This window comes from Sminthopsis crassicaudata, chromosome 2, assembly GCF_048593235.1.
Source record: "Sminthopsis crassicaudata isolate SCR6 chromosome 2, ASM4859323v1, whole genome shotgun sequence".
Taxonomy (NCBI): Eukaryota; Metazoa; Chordata; class Mammalia; order Dasyuromorphia; family Dasyuridae; genus Sminthopsis; species Sminthopsis crassicaudata.
Window position 1 is genome coordinate 599024817 of NC_133618.1, and position 18494 is coordinate 599043310.

Consider the following 18494-nt stretch of genomic DNA (forward strand, 5'->3'; position numbering starts at 1 on the left):
TCATTGGCTTTCTGTGGTCTCCAAGAGAGGGAGGGAGCCCAGTGGAGAATTCCCCCGAGAGGATGGTTGAGAGAAATAGATTAACTAATTAGAAATGGTGCAAAGTGAATACCGGCAAGATTCACAAGCTGTTTCTGTGTTTGTGGGGTTACTGCCCATTTCCCAGGAGAGACTTTCATACGTGAGGATAAAGGAGTTTCATGGTGGGTCCCACTGTTCGGTGAAAATTAAACTGCAGGCAGAGCACTTTGCCCCAGACAGCAATATAAAGGATACCGTGTCACAAAGACTAGAATGTAAAACTCCGGGGCAGGAGCTCCTGGGGAGAAGCTGATTAGCCGGCCTGATTAGGAAGCACTACCCCAAATCCTTATTTTTGTGAGCATGTGCACTGGATACTTTAACACCCTCTTTTGGGGAGCGGGGGAACGTGGAAGGAGGAGTTAACCCCTTGCAACAGCTCTGTGATGTCACAAATATTATCATCTCAATTTTACAAATGAGTTGGTGAAAATAGAAGGTTTGCAACAGCATAAAAATGGGCTGCCTGGGTCACAGCCAGGGGAAGAACTCGGCAGTTCCTGGCTTCCAGTGGTGGGTGCTTAGCAAGCTTGCCCTCTCTTAGAAAAATACACACGGGATGCTAATCTATTGTGTTGTCTTCTTCCCCCTCCACTCCTCCATAAAAAGCCAACTGGGCAACCGAAGGGAGGACTGAAATAGCAAACTTCAGACAAAAGTTATTTCCACCAGCGGATGTGCGTGAATTTTCAATGTTTTCTGAATTAAAGACAGCTAGAGATCGAACACAGAGAGAGGCGCATCGCCCTTAGCACAGGCTGAATTATCTCTTATAATTCACACTAAACCAGCGCTTTTCTCCGGCCTTCATCAGCCTGTAGTATAGAGAGTTCACGAACTGCCTGGGACCAAAGTTGGCATCCTGACTGAGCATCAGATGCTCAAGGTCACTCCCCTGTGGCTCCTCAGGGGCAAAGACTGTCCTAGAAGCCGTTTTCATTCCCAAACCGCTGGTCTCCCCCTGTCCTGAGACTGTCACCCCCATCCCCAAAGTGACATGGAGCAAGTGAACTATGTGTTAATTGCGTTAAGGCACTTTCTCTGATGGAATAGTAGCTTTCCCCATGGTAACAGTGATTAAAAGTTTACAATGAAGGGCTCTCCTGCCCCTGTCTGGGAAGTGATTGCCACTTTACAGAACAATTCAGTCCAGATAGAAGTTTATTGTGCACATTTCTCCTAAGCTGACTGCTCAGGTCACACATCCTGAAGCCTCCTTTCTCTCCCCCAGGGCTATTTGCAGGCTGATTTGGGGGAGGGGACCAAAGGATATTTTGCAGTCCAGTGAGGGAGGAGGGCAGGGAGAAGGGAGGGAGATGGCCAACCAGGGTTATTTGTGGGCAGGAGGGAGGGAGCGGGGGAGAGATGAGAGCTGTATTCAGTCCAGTTTGGGGAGGCGGATGGAGAATGAATGTTTGTAACTTGAATGCAAGTCATCTCTAAAGAACCCCCATGCTTCATTAAACATGTTTTAAAATGCTCATGGTACTACCGAGAGGGGGTAAGGTAAATTCTCCTTCTATTTTTGTGTGGATTTCTAAGGCTCTCAGCATTCCTATTTTCTACACTGTAGGGTAAGTGCTTGTCAAAGTTAGGGGAAAAAAATAAACACTGCCGAGTCTAAAACCTACGGGCTTTAAGGTAGCCCAGGAGTGAAATTCTCAGAAGATAGTGGGAGGAGGAGTCGGAGGCAGATTAGAGAGTCACAAAGAATGGGGCAGCTAAAAGTAGGGGGAATTTATTTTTCTATGCTTATATCAACTCCCACTTCCTCTATCTTTTTTTTCCTCTCCACCCCAGAGGATAAATTCAAAGTAAAGAAGCCCTCCCCTCACCAATATAACTGTGAGGCATATGATATTCCTGGCAACCAAAGATTCGATGTAATATGAGGAACAATTCATAAACTGCACAATTCAGGCTAACTTTTTTTTTTTAAGGAAATACTCTATTGAGGCTTAAAAATATATCACTATCATTTTTCAATAATACCTCCCTCCTCCTTCCCATACAATAGAAGCCTCTCTTTTAAGAAATAATAGTGAAGTGAAATAAATCAACATCCTGGCCACATCTCACAATGTGTGCCTCACTAATCCTGGTACATTTTGAACACTAGTAAGCATTTAGAGTGAAACTAATTTTCACTTTTATTACGAAATTCAGATCCAAGAGCCTGATTTAAAAAGCCAGTTGGATTAAAGAAATTACTTCTTCCTCTCTCTATTGACAAAATAAGATATCTTAGTGTTCACTCTTCTCCTTAGCTATTTTTATTAGAGATTCCCTGAGTGTCCAGTCATTAATGTACTCCAAATTAGTCCAAGGAAGGCCTCTCCTAGTAAATATACTGAAGGATGAAGGATAAGGAGGTAGGAAAGCCTTAATCCTCCCTCCCCCTCAAGGGATAGGAACTTTCTCATAAAACTTGACTTTTAGTTTATATAGGAATATAACTATTCAGTCCATGCCTTGGAGTTTACCTGTCCCCCTTCCCTTTTAAGAAAGGAGTTAATGTCCTTTTCTACTCAAGAAAGTTTTATACATACATACATATATATATATATATATATATATATATATATATATATATATATATATATATATATATATATATATATCAATAGAGCTAAATGGAGATATAGAGAAATAGATATAAATATGACTCAGCTAGTGACTCAGAAGATCTGAGATTTGGAGTCAGGAAGACTCACCTTCCTGAGTTCAAATGTGCTTCAGACACAATTTATTATGTACAAGTCACTTAATCCTATTTGCCTCAGTTTTCTCATCTGTAAAATGTGCTGGTAAAGGAAATGGAAAACCAGTTTTTTTGCCAAGAAAATCTCAAATGGAGTGACTGAACAACAACAAGATACAGATATAGTTTTGATTTGCCTCTATTTCTGTATTTATGCATATCTCCTTACATCTCTATCTATCTCTCACAACATTTATCAGATCAGATCAGAAGGTACAGAGACTTTTTCCAGGAAGAAAGTATAATTTATGCTAGCAAAAAGGATAATTCTTCACACTTTAAAAAAACAAATAAACAAACACTTGAAAGAAACTGGATGGAGGCCACAGGCCTAAATATTTACAGTACTAAGAAATCTGTTTGCTATTATAATTTTCTTCTTTCTCCTCAGAAAATATTTTACTTTTACCAATTAATACTTAATAGTAACACCTAAACCTTCTGATTGTGAAAAAATAAATGACAGTCAAATTCCAATGCTGTTAGGATACAAATCTCTTTAGAACATGTTTTATTTACTTGGTACACTGGATTATCACTCAGATTTCTGCAATATTATGAATATGTTGTGACTTTTAATGGCAATACTTCAATTCAAAAAGCCTTATCCAGAAATATAGACTGTGTTGTCCCCAAAGTAGATCCCTGACACTTCCCCCTTAGATAAGCATGTTCAAGGCCCTATTATATGTACAATTTGACTAATCACAAAACAAAAGCCTGCAGTAATAACATGGAAAGTACAAGTCACTCAGAATAGGTACATTATACTATATAATACTAAAACAGTTCTCTGTTTCACCCCCTGCAATTTATCCCACTTTAGGAGGTTCATAGCTTACTCCTAGGTTCTGGTTCTGACTGAAAAGGTTAAACCAGAATTCTGCAACCTAAAAAAAGTAAAAATAAATTGTAAAAAGGAGCCATATTCATTTGGCTTTCTTCATTTTCTCCCAGCAGAGTAAACAGGTGTGGGATCTGCATTAACTGGAAGCCTGAGTGCACATCTGCTTTGCCCTTCAGTACACTTGCCTTGGTTGCATGTCAGAAATAATGTGCGGTGTTGGTATAGTTTCAGAGCACTGATGATCCCTATGATTTACCAAACCTTGCAATTGAATGCAATTGTACAATGTGATAACAGCATCCAGGAGAACTCTGAGCTCCAGAATCCTCTCTGAAAGGTGCTGAATGAAAGTGTCATACACAAATGCGGAATATCTGGCGCTGTCCCAGGACCTGCATCCTTCGCTAGGCGAATTATTCACACTTGACAATGTTCAGAGATGGATCATTTCAGCATGTGCCATGGACAAAATTCAAGGGGCAAATTTAAAAGGCAGACTCCTGTAGCTAAGAAAGCATCCAGATTAGTGACCCAGACCGGCAGTGAGAAACCCTTGCAGCTTGTCACTAATTAGGCTCACATCCAGGCTCGGCTGGCTTTCCTCAGAGCGTTCTCACTTCCTGAAGCTGGGAGCCGTTACTGTCAGTCATTACACGTCTCCCAGATCCTCAAAACTTCCAGAGTCACTCCTCAGGCCCCTAAGGGCCCAGGGCCTGGGTGCGGGTTCTGGGAGTCTGGCTCCTGATGTTGCCTTAATGTCCAATAATTCTCATGCCTTCAAATCCCATCCAGTGCAACAATCATTCATTAAAAGTTTGTTATATACAAAGCACTATGCTGGTTGCTAGATCTATAAAGGCAAAAAGGAGGAAAATCCTTTCAGGAGACTGCATTCTACTGGGAGAATGTAACAGATGAAAAGATAAATGTATATACACACAAATATATATCCATTAAATATCTGTCTTTTATCTTTAAAAAAATAAAGATACATGGGGGGATATGCGAACATTTTGATCTGTTCTGTACCCTCAGTACAATGGAACATATACACGTATTTATGCATGTTGTACACATGTAGGTAATGCACGTTTATACATGTTCATTTCTACAAGACAGATGGTAGACGGGCTTTTTATATATTATTTATACATTTTGTACACATTACATATTTGTGTGTGTGTTATATACGTATTATACTACCCATGCACACAATACCCACTCACTTATACATGTATATGGTGTGGATAATGTGAGGAGGGCCGTAACAAGGGGCACGTGAAGGAAGGCGGCGGACGGACCAGGGTCTCCAAGGAGGGAGAGGCTCGTCTGCCGGGAGGGGGGGAGGGGGTGCAACTTACCTCAGCAGGGGAAGAAATGACTGGGTAGGGGGACTGCAAGCCTGAGGGCCTTGCACAGCTCGGCCTTGTCTACACCCAGTTCACCTGCAAGTCAAGACAGCCTGATGTCTCTCTGATGTCGGTCCTGTTCAAGAACAAAGAACATGGGAGAGGAGCCACACACACATTCACACTCACACACACTCACATATACTCTCACACGTTCAGACCCCAAAAAGTCTGAATGTGGCCATTTGTCATGGGGTCTCCATCTCTAGCCCTCCAGACCTGACACTAGCTCTCTCTGTCCCCCCATCCCCACTTATTCTCCATGTCCCACACAACTTCTTGGGGACTTGTACCCTATCCGCCTCTTCCAGCAGTCCTAGGAGTCAGGAGCCCCCTCTCCCCCCACTGCTCCTTCTGCTTGTGGACAGTAATGGATCACCGTGGACAGCTCCCCACCCTATTCCCCCCCCATACCTTCCCATTACCTTTTCCTGTTCTTTTGCTTGTTCCTTTTCTCCATTTTCCTACTTCTCTTCAGAGAGGGATGGGGAAGGGAGGACATTAAAGGCCAGCCCAGGACCTTCCTGTCCACTTAGAGCTGTACAAATGGCTCTTCGCTTGCTTTCCTTCCTTCTGTCCTGGGCTACTCTCCTTGTGATCAGATAAAGGAATTTCAGAGTTCATGAATGTGCAAGAGATGGCAAGATCAAGGTATGAGCAACTGGGGGCAGCTGAGGTACAGCGGAATCATGGGAAATGTCGAGAGGAGACTTACTTTACACCTTGTCTGTATCACGAGGAGTCCCTTCCAGGTATAAATTTCTGATCCTGTAAATTGGAAGAATATTCAATGTTAGAGAGGCATGCTTTGGTGGAAGTGAGCAGCCTGCAGTCCATTTTTCGATAATGAATTTATTTTGACAGCTGGGTGGAGTAGTAGGTGGACTCTTACTTCAAATCTTACCTCAACAACAACAAGATTATATGATGATCAATTCTGATGGTTGTGGCTCTTTTCAGTGATGAGATGATTCAGACCAGTTTCACTGATCTGGTGATGAGGAGAGCCAACTGCACCCAGAGAAAGGACTGTGGGAACTGAGTATGATTCACAATGTAGCATTTTCACTCTTTTTGTTGTTGTTTGCTTGAATTTTGTTTTCTTTCTCATTTTTTTCCTTTTTAGTTTGATTTTTCTTGTGTAGCCAGATTATTGTATAAATATGCATACATATATTGGATTAACATATTTTAACATGTTTAACATATATTGGATTACTTTCCATCTAGGGGAGGAGGTGGGAGGAAGGGGGGGTGGAAATTTTGGAACACAAGGCTTTGCAAGGATTAATGTTGAAAATTAATCCATGCATGTGTTTTGAAAATAAAAAGCTTTAATAAAAATTTTTTTAGATCTTGCCTCATCCATGACTAGCTTTGTGAGCAGCTAGTCTCTTAATTACTGACTGCATCAGTTTTCTTCGCCTGTAAAAATGGGATATAGCATCTACATCACAAGGTGATTGTGAAAGTCAAATGAGATAATATTTATACAGTGCTTTACAAACCTTCAAGCTCTATAAGAAAGCTAGTTGTCACAGTGGTTATTTTGAATCCAAGGGCTCTTTGTCCATTGACAGTTATCTATTCATCTGTAAAATAAGGCAATTGGCCTAGATAGCAGCTGAAGTCCCTTCCATCTCCAGATCTATGATTCTATGCTACTGACAGTCTCTAAAATTTCACAGGATAACCAATTTTTTTTTGCATTTGTAAGGGACAGAAACCCTAAGTGGAGCAGATGGAAAGAAGGGCAAAATTTAGCAGCTTAGTCTCTCCAATACTGCTAAGTACAGCCATGAGGCTTGCTAAAACTTCAAGGTAATTTGTATGGCCCTGGCACTAGCTAACAGAAACATGTTAGGAACTGAAAGGAATGTACTTGCTCTAACCTAAATATCAAGGCAGCCTGAGGGATTTCCTGTTAAGTGTAATTGGAAAAAAATTCTTCACTTGGGGGGCCATTTGTACGACCTATTGGGTGTGGCTCCTAGCTTGACTAACAGAAGAGCTAAAAACACAAGGTGCATGAGTTAGTGGCCCCACTGGAGCGAGGGCACCTGGGTGGCAACATAGGCCAGGGCAGTGAATCCAGAAGACTCATCTTGGTGAGCTAAAATTTAACCTCAGACTCTAGCTGGGTGATCTTGGGCAAGCCACTTTACTCAGTTTGCCTCAGTTTTCTCACACATAAAATGAGCTGGCGAAGGAAATGGAAAATCACTTCAGTATTTTTTGCCAAGAAAATCCTAAATGGGGCCGGATGGGACTGAAAAGCAGCAGCTACAACAATCCACTAAAGAGGGTTAACACACTTTGGCTTCAAGAAGTGAACCAGCTCAGGAGAAAAACAACAAATGACCCTATTTTTTCATTTGTGATTTACTTTATCATTCTATTCTTATCAAAAGCTTTCCTATTAGATTGGTGGTTCCTGATAATAATAAATAGCTCTCATTTCAATATCACTTTAAAGTTTTTATCTCCTCTGATTCTCATAAATCAGGGATATTATAATGATGTCCATCTTACAGATGGGGAAAGCAGAGAGGCTAAGTGACTGGCCCAACATTATGCAGCTAGTCTGTGAGATTTGAATCCAGGTCTTGCCCTGATTCCCAGCTAGCAAGTTGTCTATTATATCATACTCCTTTTGATCAGTAAAGAATTCATTATGTAGAAGCAGACAACCTTCATCCCCTTTTAGAAATATTAAGGAAGCATTTCTAAATTATCTTACAAACATTTGAATGCATATGAAAGAAAAACCTTTAACAGTCTTTAACTATCAATTTTTCTCTCTTATCAGTGCAGGAAGGACTCCTCCCTTGAAACAATTAGGGTAGTGAACAGACCTGGACAAAGGGCCTTCATCTCTCCAAATCTTAGAACAACTTAGTCATCCCTAAAAGGTTGCTGGGCATCTGAAACTTTTGATATTTATTAGTGTAAGACTATCCTTTACATTACCACAATACAATATCCTCTTTCTGTGCTGTTTTGAACAAATGATTTTCTAGATAAAATTTAAATACCCCCATCATTGATAGGATAAAATCAACCATGACTTTTTTTTTAATTATTTATGTATTTATTTTTAGGGCAGAGGATTTAAATTAATAGGAAAAAAATCAATCCAAAATTCTTTTCTACATATTGAAAACCTCAAGTTTCATCCTTTGAGATTATTCATAGAATCATAGAAATGGATGGAACTATGAGATTTAATGTTATTTCAGCCTCCTTTCTCCCACAAAGTCCTAAATAGGAATAGGTAATTCAACAAACCCCATTGTAGGCATGGATGAAATCTTAGAAATTGTTAGTAGGGAAAATTTGATAAATTTTGTTTAAAAAAAATTTTTTTTGACAAGCAAACATATTACAACATACTTGAAACTTTGTGTCTTAGATGGTCCGACTTTTCATGAACCCATGGTCCATAACATGACAAGCCCTTATGGTGAAATGGGTTTTTTTGGCAAAGACGCTAGAGTGGTTTGCCGTTGCCCATTTCTTTTGTTAGAACTCTCCACTACGACCTGTCCATCTTGAGTCACTTGGAACAGTTTCATTCAATGACACATGCCTCTGGACTTCCTCTGCCCCAACACAGCAGTGATCTAGGAAGGGGTATTCATGACTAAAGCCCTGCAAAATATAATTCTGAAAACAGTTTAGAGATCACAACTGGTGGGCAATAAACATTTATTAAGTCCCTACTATGTGCCAGCACTGCACTTGTTGGGGATACAAAGAAAGGCAAAGAAACAAATAAACAAAACCCAAAACCAGTCCTCCTTCTCTAAGGGGTTACAGCCTTATGGGGAAGATGACATGCAGATGTCAAATGCTGATGTCACTGGATCCTGAGGTGCATGGTGGGTAAAAGGCATAAGAAGCCTGGAAAAGTGGGAAGGGACCAGGTTCTGAAAGGCCTACAACAGAGCTTCTGCCTTTGAAAAGGGAATGGAAACACTCTGACAAATGGGAATGGCTCTTCCACAGCATTTTTTAAAACACAGCCAATGTGCTCAGAGAAGTCCCCACATGTAGTACAGGTTTAGGTGGCAGGGATGGAGAATCCAGGTGAGGGCAGTGCCTTCCCTTTTCTCCATTTGCTTTTCATCCTTGGCTTTGGGTTCACCAAAAACACATTCAGACATTTTTTGTGAGTTTATTTATATGTGTGTGTATAAACATATATATATGTATATATACACATTATACTGAAATAGTTATGAAAATGATCTCCAATACCTCCCTACTCTAATCTATCCTCCACTCAGCTGTCATATTGATTTTTCTAAAATGCAAATCTGATCAGGTCACTCTTCCTATTCATTAAACTGCTCCCTAGTATCTATAAGACTAAATGAAAATCCTTTAGGATTCAAAGCCTTTCATAACTAAGGTGATGGGGGTAATTTGACTTGTTTGATATCTGTAACCTATTGCCTCTCTCTTCCAAGGTGCCTTGCTGCTTCAGCTAGGTTGGCTTGCCTGCCAATTAATTAATTGAAAGTTGGTAAGAATCGATGGCCCCTTCTTCATAGGAATTGCTTCCCTAGATTATGACAGCGATGGCTGCATTGTGTGTGTGTGTGTGTGTATGAATAGGATGTGACTATAGATGCATATGTGTATTTACATACATATATATATACAAATATGTTACATATATGTATTTTTACTATCTTATTCCAGAAATTTAAGAAAAGTCAATACAGACAAGTTCCAACAGTTACTCATATTTTCCAAAAATGAATCATGAGTTGGTAATACTTTTACTTAATATACATTTTTGTGACATCTGCAGCCATTTTAGACATGTAAAATATTTCTCTTACTAGCTCTAGGGGTTTTTCTTGAACTATATAGTCAAAATCATCATGTAGGGCTTTCATACCTATAGAGTAAAAATGTTCCAGGTACAACCAGCTCCGTCCAGGTTCTATGCATGGGACCAGTTACAGTCCAGCATATAACTCCATTACACAGCTCCATCTTCTGCCATCATCTCAACAATAATGTTTTCTGGCAGCTGAACTTGAATCTTTTAGTATTCCTGTCTTATTTTTTGTTTTGGACATTTGTCACTTATCTTAGTTCTTCATTAGCTATTTTTTTGGCTGTTGTCATTCACAGACAAATGAAGCAAGGAAGGTGGATTTAAGAATAAGGGTTACATAGGTAATTATACTAAGTTCTTAACTACACTTACATTTGATGGTGGACCAGCTTCCCAAGTTTCACACATAGTTCTCATTTTATTTTTAAAATTTTAATAGCATTTTTTCCAATTACATGAAAAGACAAATTTGAACATTTATTTAAATTTTTTTGAGTTCCAAATCTTCTCTCTTCCTCTCCCTCTAAGATGGTTAGCCATTAGATATATATGCAATCATATTGCAATATTTTCATATTAGTCGTGTTATAAAAGAAGAAACAGGCCAAAAGCAGAAAAATATGAAGAAAATAAAGTGAAAATAATATGCTTTGATCTACAATCAGAATCCATCACTTCTTTCTCTGAATGCAAATAGCATTGTTTATCACAAATCCTTTGGAACAGTCTTGGATCACTGTATTGCTAAGAAGAGTAAAGTCATTCTTACTTGATCATTGCACAGAGCTGATACTATGTACAATATTCTTTTGGTTCTATTTCCTTCACTTTGCATCAGTTCATGTAAGTCTTTTCAGATTTTTCTGAAATCTACTGCTAGTCATTTCTTATAGAACAATAGTATTCCATTACATTCCTTTCAGAAAGATTATTCTGGCAGGTGAATGAGAAGTGGATGAGAAAGGAAAGAGTTTAGAAACAGGAATATCAATGGAAATGGATGAGAGAGAAGAGTTGCAAAGATAGGCTCATAAGAGATATGGATCTCTTATCCACAGGATGACTACTAAATTACTACAGCCCCAGACTTAGAACAGAAAAACCTGCATTCAAATCTCACCTCAGATACATACTAATTGTGAAAAATTATTTAATTTCTCTCAAGTTCTTGTCTTCTTAAATGAGGGACATAAAGTAAATGACTTCTAGATCTCTTCCAGTTCTAAATCTCTGAGTTTGTGACTCAGCAACCAATTACCTAGATGAGGCAACAGTCAAGAGTTGAAGCTGATTCTGAAGTTGTGTACCTGCCTGAGTGACTGGAAGGATGTGATATTCTGAAGCACTATTCTCAACTCTTCCTTTTTGTACATACTCCTCGATGCAATCAGGTGTCAAGTTACAGATCCTGCCTCTTCCATATCTTTTGCATCTTTCCTTTTCTCTATTCACACCATCCTTATTTCTGTCATCACCTCTCACTTGGACCAGTTGCATTAACCTTATGATTAACTGCAATAATCTTCCTAGATTTACCCTCTGCAAAGCTGCCAATATGGTCTTTCTAAACCCAAGTCTGACCATGGTACTACCCAAGTCAAGAAGTATTAATGACTCCCTGTTGCCTAGAGGATAAGCATTTCTACTTTAGCATTTGAAAACCTTCATAATCTAGCACCTGCCTCTTTTTCCAGGCTGATGCTACATCACTCCCTCTTGTATGTTATATCTTCCTATCAGTTTAGACTGCTTGCTATCCCTATACTATAATTGGTCCTTGCACAGACTTTCCATTTTTACCTAGAATGATTTAACTTCTTACTTCTGCCTCTTAGAACCCCTTACTCTGTTTTAGGATAACCTCTATAAGAAACCTTTCATAATAATAATAATAATAATCACAATGATGATAATATAACATTTATATAACACTTTAAGTTTTGCCACTTGATTTATACTTTCTTGGGACTTCTGGATCATATAACCAGCAAGATGATAGATTAGTCATTTTCTCCAAATTTTCTATAATCCGCAAGTCATCCCCAAAAGGTGTTATTTGCCAGATGTAGAATAATTACAACTAAATCCACAAAAGATAGAATCCCTGACAAGACAAAATCCTTCATTCATTAACACTAGAGAACCCTAATACTTTAAAATGTTCATGCAGTAACTTCTTCCCAACAAACTTCCATGTGTCCACAGCAGGAGCACAAGCAAATGACATATTCTGCAAATTTGAGCTTAATCATCAACTAAAAAAAAGTGGATAGTCAATCAAAGGAATATATTTCAGGCTTTCTTGCAAATTTAAAACAGAAAATGAAACAGTGGGCAGAGAATTTGACTTATGGATAAATAAGTATAGTTGCCAGGGAAATAATAAATGATAAAATCAATTATGTAATGCATTAAGATTGTTGTTTTTAAAAAGAAATCTTGACATAAAATAAAAGAATAAATAAAGATGGATTAATTAACAAATGATTTTTTAAAAAGCCAGGGTGATAGGGGGTAATTGAATTTAAAAACCCAGGAGAAACAAGGATGGAAGAGCTAAATTGGAGTAACTCAGCTGGTCCATCATCAGTTTTCTAGTTGGAAAAGGGAGAGATCCACACAATGCTATGATTTATATGACAGATATGAGTATAAATAAATCTGTGCTATGGCAAGGCCCTTCTACATCCCTACCATCTCCTTCTGGATAGACTTTTCTCTTTTGCTTTCAAAGATACTGCACTTTTCTATTTTTTCTTACCCTACTTAACTGCTGTTTCCTGATCTCCTTCACTGAGTTCTCATCATCTTTTCTAGTTTTTAAGGTGAGTGTTTCCAAAGTCCTATCCTTGGCCTCCTTTTTTCTTTTTCACATATTTACTTTAGTAATTTCATCTACTACAGAGACTTTAACAATGAACTTTATGTAAAATACTCTCAACTCTCCAGCTTCAGTCCTGCCCTTTGAGTTCCAGACCTCTATCTCCAAGTATTCACAAAACATCTTTGCAAATATGTGGATCTTAAACTCAAGAATCAATAAGCCCCAAGTCAAGTTTATTATTTTCCCTTTTCCTTTCCATAATTGCTCTTACATATGACTTCACTACTGCTATTCATGGCTTAACTCTCCATTTCATTTCCCCCCCTTTGAAACATTGATGTCCTTTGTGTAACATAGAGAGTATGACATAATAGAGAAGGGGGTTCAAATCTTACCTCTGATTCTAATTGTGAGGGTCTTAAGTAATTTGTCCCTCTCCATTTCCTTCCTCCTCTATTAAATCAAGACAAAAATACTTGTAGTACTTCCCAGGTCTATTGTGATACTGGAAGGAGATGTATGTCAAGTACTTACACACCTCGAGGTGTCAAGACTTTGCTCAATTCTTCCCTGTGCCAGGAATTTCCAAAGTCATTCCTCCTCTTTACCTGTTGAATTCCTCCCCACCCAGAAATGCCACATGTTTCATAAAGGCTTCCTTGATCTTATCACTTGCACAAACACTGTTTGGCATCTCTACTAAATTTCTCATATAATATTTGCATTCAAGTTATATTTGGCTTTTACTGTCTACAAGACAGATTTAAAGCTTGAGGAGGGCAGGTACAATTATAGTGATTATATCTTATTTGCAATATATAAATCTCTTCAGAGACTAGTGGAGTGCTTTGCATACCGTAAGTATTTAATTAAAACAAATAAACATTTATTATTGGGCGTCTAGGTAGCTCAGTGGATAGAGTGCCAGATCTGGAATCAAGGAAGACTTATCTTCATGAGTTCAAATCTGGCCTCAAACATTCACTAGCTGTGTAGTCCTGCACAGATTACTATACCCTGTTTGCCTCAATTAACTCATCTGTAAAATGAGCTAGAGAAGGAAATGGCAAACTATTCTAGTATCTCTGTCAAAAAATCTCCAAATGTAGTCTTGAAAATTTGTATAACTGAAAAACTTGAATAATAACAAAACATTTATTTATTATGTTTGTTGTATGCTAGGCACTATGTTAAACTCTGAGAATACAAAGGAAAAGCAAAAATTATTCTTGTCCTTAAAGAGCTTAAAACTTTTTTTCTTAATGGAATTGAATTGTTTATCCTAAAATTACAGATTCAGTCCCTGTTTCAAATAATTAGTTTCACTTGTTTGCAAAACCACAGATTGTAATCTCAAGCACAGCTAGTCATCTTGAAAACGTAGCTCACTATTTGACCAAAACTGCTAGGGAAACTGGAAAATAGTATAGCAGGAATGAGGAATAGAACAACATCTCACATTATATACCAAAGTTAGGTCAAAATAGTTACATGATTGAGACATAAAAGCTGATACCATAAGCAAATTAGGAGAGCAAGGAATAATTTTACCTATTAGATCTATGGAAAAAAGAAAAAAAATTATGATTAAAAAAAAGAGATAGAAAACATTATAAAATGCAAAATTTGATTATATTAAGTTAAAAAGTTTTTCTTCAAACAAAACCAATGTAACCAAGATTCAAAGGAAAGCAGAAAGATGGGAAACAATTTTTACAGTGTTTCTGATAAAGGCCTCATTTCTCAAATATATAGAGAACTGAGTCAAATTTATACGAATAAAAATTATTCCCCAAATGATAAATGATGAAAAGATATGAACAGACAATTCTTAAAGAAATTAAAGCTATTTGTAGTCATATAAAAATGCTCTAACTTACTATTGATTAGACAAAAGCAAATTAAACAACTCTGAGGTACTTTCTCACCCTTATCAGATTGGTAATATGACAGAAAAGGGAAATGATAAATGTTGAAGATGATGTGGAAAAATTACAACACTAACGTATTGTTAGTGTTGTTAATTGGTCCAACCATCCTAGAGAACAATTTGGAACTATGTCCAAAAGACAATCAGATTGTTCATACCCTTTAATCCAGTCATACTACTACTAGATCTATAAATTCTTTAAAAATCATAAAAAAGGAAAAGGAAGATATGTGCAAAAACATGTATAGCAGTTCTTTTTTGCGGCAAATCGAGGGAATGCCCATCAATTGGGCAATGGCTGAACAATTTGTGATATATAATTGTAATGGAATACGGTTGTGCTATAAGAAATGACAAGCAGGCTGATTTCAGAAAAATCTGTAAAGACTTATATGAATCAATGCTAAGTGAAGTGAGCAGAAGCAGGAGAATGTTGTACACCATAAAAGCAGTATTTTGCGATGATCAACTATGACTGACTTAACTCTTCTCAGCAATACAATGGTACAATTCAATTCCGAAAGACTTAGGACAGAAAATGCTAACCACTTCCAAAGAAAGAACTATAGAATCTGTTTTGTTTTTGTTTTTGTTTTTTTATTAAAGCTTTTTTATTTTCAAAACATATACATGATAATTTTTCAATATTGGCCCTTGCAAAACCTTGTAGAACTATAGCATTTGAATGCAGATTGAAGCATTTTTTCCTGTATGTGTCTTTTCCCTTTTGTTCTATTTCTTCTTTCACAACATGAATAATGTGGAAATGTTTCCATGATTATATATATATATATATATATATATATATATATATATATAAAACCTATATCAGATTGTTTGCAGTCTTGGGGAAGGGGATGGGAAGAGAGGTAGGGAGAAAGATTTAGAACATAAAACCTTATAAAAATAAAAATATATCATTTACAAAAAGAAAATGAATATTATGACTTTTGTAGTAATGAGAAACTGGAAACAAGTGGATATCCATTGACTGAAGAATGACTACTCAAATAGTGGCAAATGAATGTAATGGAATACTTTACTATACTGCCAATGAATATGAGAAATTTCATTCTCAGAAACATGGAAAGTCTTATATGAAGTGACACTGAGCAAAGTAAATAGAAATAGAAACACAATGAAGCAATGCAAAAAAAAAAAGAGTCAAATTCAGTTAAATTGCAATGACTAACAACACTGAGCCAAGAGAATATATTATAAAATAACCTGATAGAGAAGTGGGGGGCTACAGGCAGAGAATGGTGCATATGCCATCTCTCATGGTCATTCCATTCATCAATTTTGCCCATTTTTTCTTTGTTACAAGGGAGGATTCAATAAGGAAGAGCCCTATATCAAGAAGGGAAGATCTGTATAAAGACCCATGAAAATCTGAATAGCAGTTCATTCATTATCCTATTAACAGCAGATTGTGCCCATTTTCATATAAAAAACAAGTCATAATTGTAGGAGTTAGATGGAAAGATCCCTTAGATACCATCTTGTCCGGCTCTTTAATTTTCAGAGCAAGAAGCTAAGGTCCAAGAAACTAAGAGAAGTGACTAGCCTAAAACCACTTATTTAACTGGTAAGTAGAAAAACTAGAGTACGACCAAGATCTTTTATCATCCGACTACAGAGTAATTATTACATTTCAAGCAATTGGATAGTCACGAAACGGATGCTTCTTTCAGTAGTTGAGACCTGTAAACCCTGCAAGTTGGATATGAAATCAGCTTTCCCCTAGCAAATGTCCTGCCCACAGTAGAACAAAACTGGGAGACACAAGGGTCGTTTTAGGGCAAATCAACTAGGATGAAACATGGCACTCTAATAGATGAGTTCCAGTCTTAGGCATCTGCCTTGCACGGGGAAGCCAGCAAAAAGTCTTACATTTCTACTGCCCTTCCCCCTCTCCTCGACCTCCATAAAAGGGAAAGAAACTTTATAACAGCAAACCCCACATAATTGATATTTGCAAAGTTTATATATATGTAAAAAAAGGCTCCCATGAAATGCAGACACATTTGGTTTTGATTCTTCCACTGACTCAGGGAGCAGTAAAAGATCTCCCTTCCCTGGAGAGGATGCTTAGGTCAGCCCATAAATTTTCCAAGTGCAGCATGTGGTTTCAGGCGCATGTCTCTTATTAAAGCCAAGGGGAGCTATGTGGCTCTGCCCTGGGAGACTCTCAAAGTGTTGACCATAAAATGCCCATAAGCAATGGCAGCCCCGTTGACAGGTTCAGGGGAGAAAATGCTGACTGGAAGGATGACTTGTATCCTCTGGCCTGTTTGCACTTTTGCAATCATTTCTCTGAAGTCTGCATAGAGATCCTGGCTCCATGTATCTGAGAAAATGCTGCATCAGACTCTTAATAACAGATGCCCCCTGGGAGATGTTCCCTTGGTCACCCCTAGAAAATAGCTTCACATACACGTATATCTGAAGACAAACTAAGGGAAGTAGAAAGTATTTACTACAGGACAGTCTGCCTTCCCAGAAACTCACTTGGTGGTGGGAATTTTCCAATGTGAGTCCTATAGTCCTAGGGAATACCAAAGAAAAAAGTTAGGAGACAATGTGGTACCATGGAAAGAGCCCTAGTTTTGGATTTAGGATCTATCGTTTGTTATGTGTGAAACCTTGTCAAGTCTCCTTACCTTCCTGATCTATAACCCCTTCTCACTCAAAATTTATGATTCTCTAATATCATGAAAACACAGAAAGGAAGTGTTTGCTTTTAAGGACTGTGAGGAGCATGAATTTATCTCCCTAAATGTCATGTTTCCATGTTTTCATAGAAAGGAAAAAAGTGTATAAAAAAAGATTTTTGCATGTTTATATTCTCAAGAAAATGCAAGATGAATTTAGTGTTTAATATACAAGACCAAGGATGCTTTGCTTTATCCCTTTCTAGATGATAACCCTTAATATTTCTATAGTACTTTGAATTTTTTAAATCAACCAACTAACAAGCCTTTATTAAATACCTGCTATGTGCTAGGCAATACTATGAAATAGGTTATATGATAATTACTCATCTTACTTGATAGGAGTCAAGTTTGCTAAGAGTTGGGGATAGGGAGTGGGAATGCATATAAAATGCAAAAGTAAAGTTAGTTCTTGAACTCAAAGAATTTATATACTGACAGGGAGTTGAATTTTGGTATTCAGTTGGGGAGAAAAGGAGGAGAAAAAGGAAAAAAAGAAGGAAAAAGGGAGGAGAGGGAGGAGAAGAAAGAGAAATAGAAGAAAAAGAGGGATAAAGAAAAGGAAAGGGAGAAGAGAAAGAAGAAGAGAAGGAGGAAAAGAAGAAAGAGAAAGAAGAGGAAGAACAGGAGAAAAAGACATAATTTTCTCAACATATAAAACCATTCACCTGAATTCACCTGAACAAAATTTTGTTGAGGGTTATCTACATTTCTATTCTTGCCATATTTTCTTAGTAATTTTTTTTTGTAGAAGCAAATTGATATTAAGTGGGCATATGGCACATGGAACTAGAAAGCTGCTCACTGGCCCTCAGGAATGAAGGGGAGTATAGACTGTAGGGTTTCAAGCAGATGACAGTAAAAAAGAGGAAATCCCCAGCCCCTCCATATGTAGTCTGGCGCTGGGATGATAAGGCAGAACATATTCAGGGATGATATACAAGACGAATTAGTGGAGTCATCAGGGAGTAGATTCATGTACCTTTTCTAGTGGTCAGGAGAATATGGCAGTATTGATTTGATTATGATTCAAGAACTTGAAACTGGCATGGTATATGAAGGGTTAATGGAATATT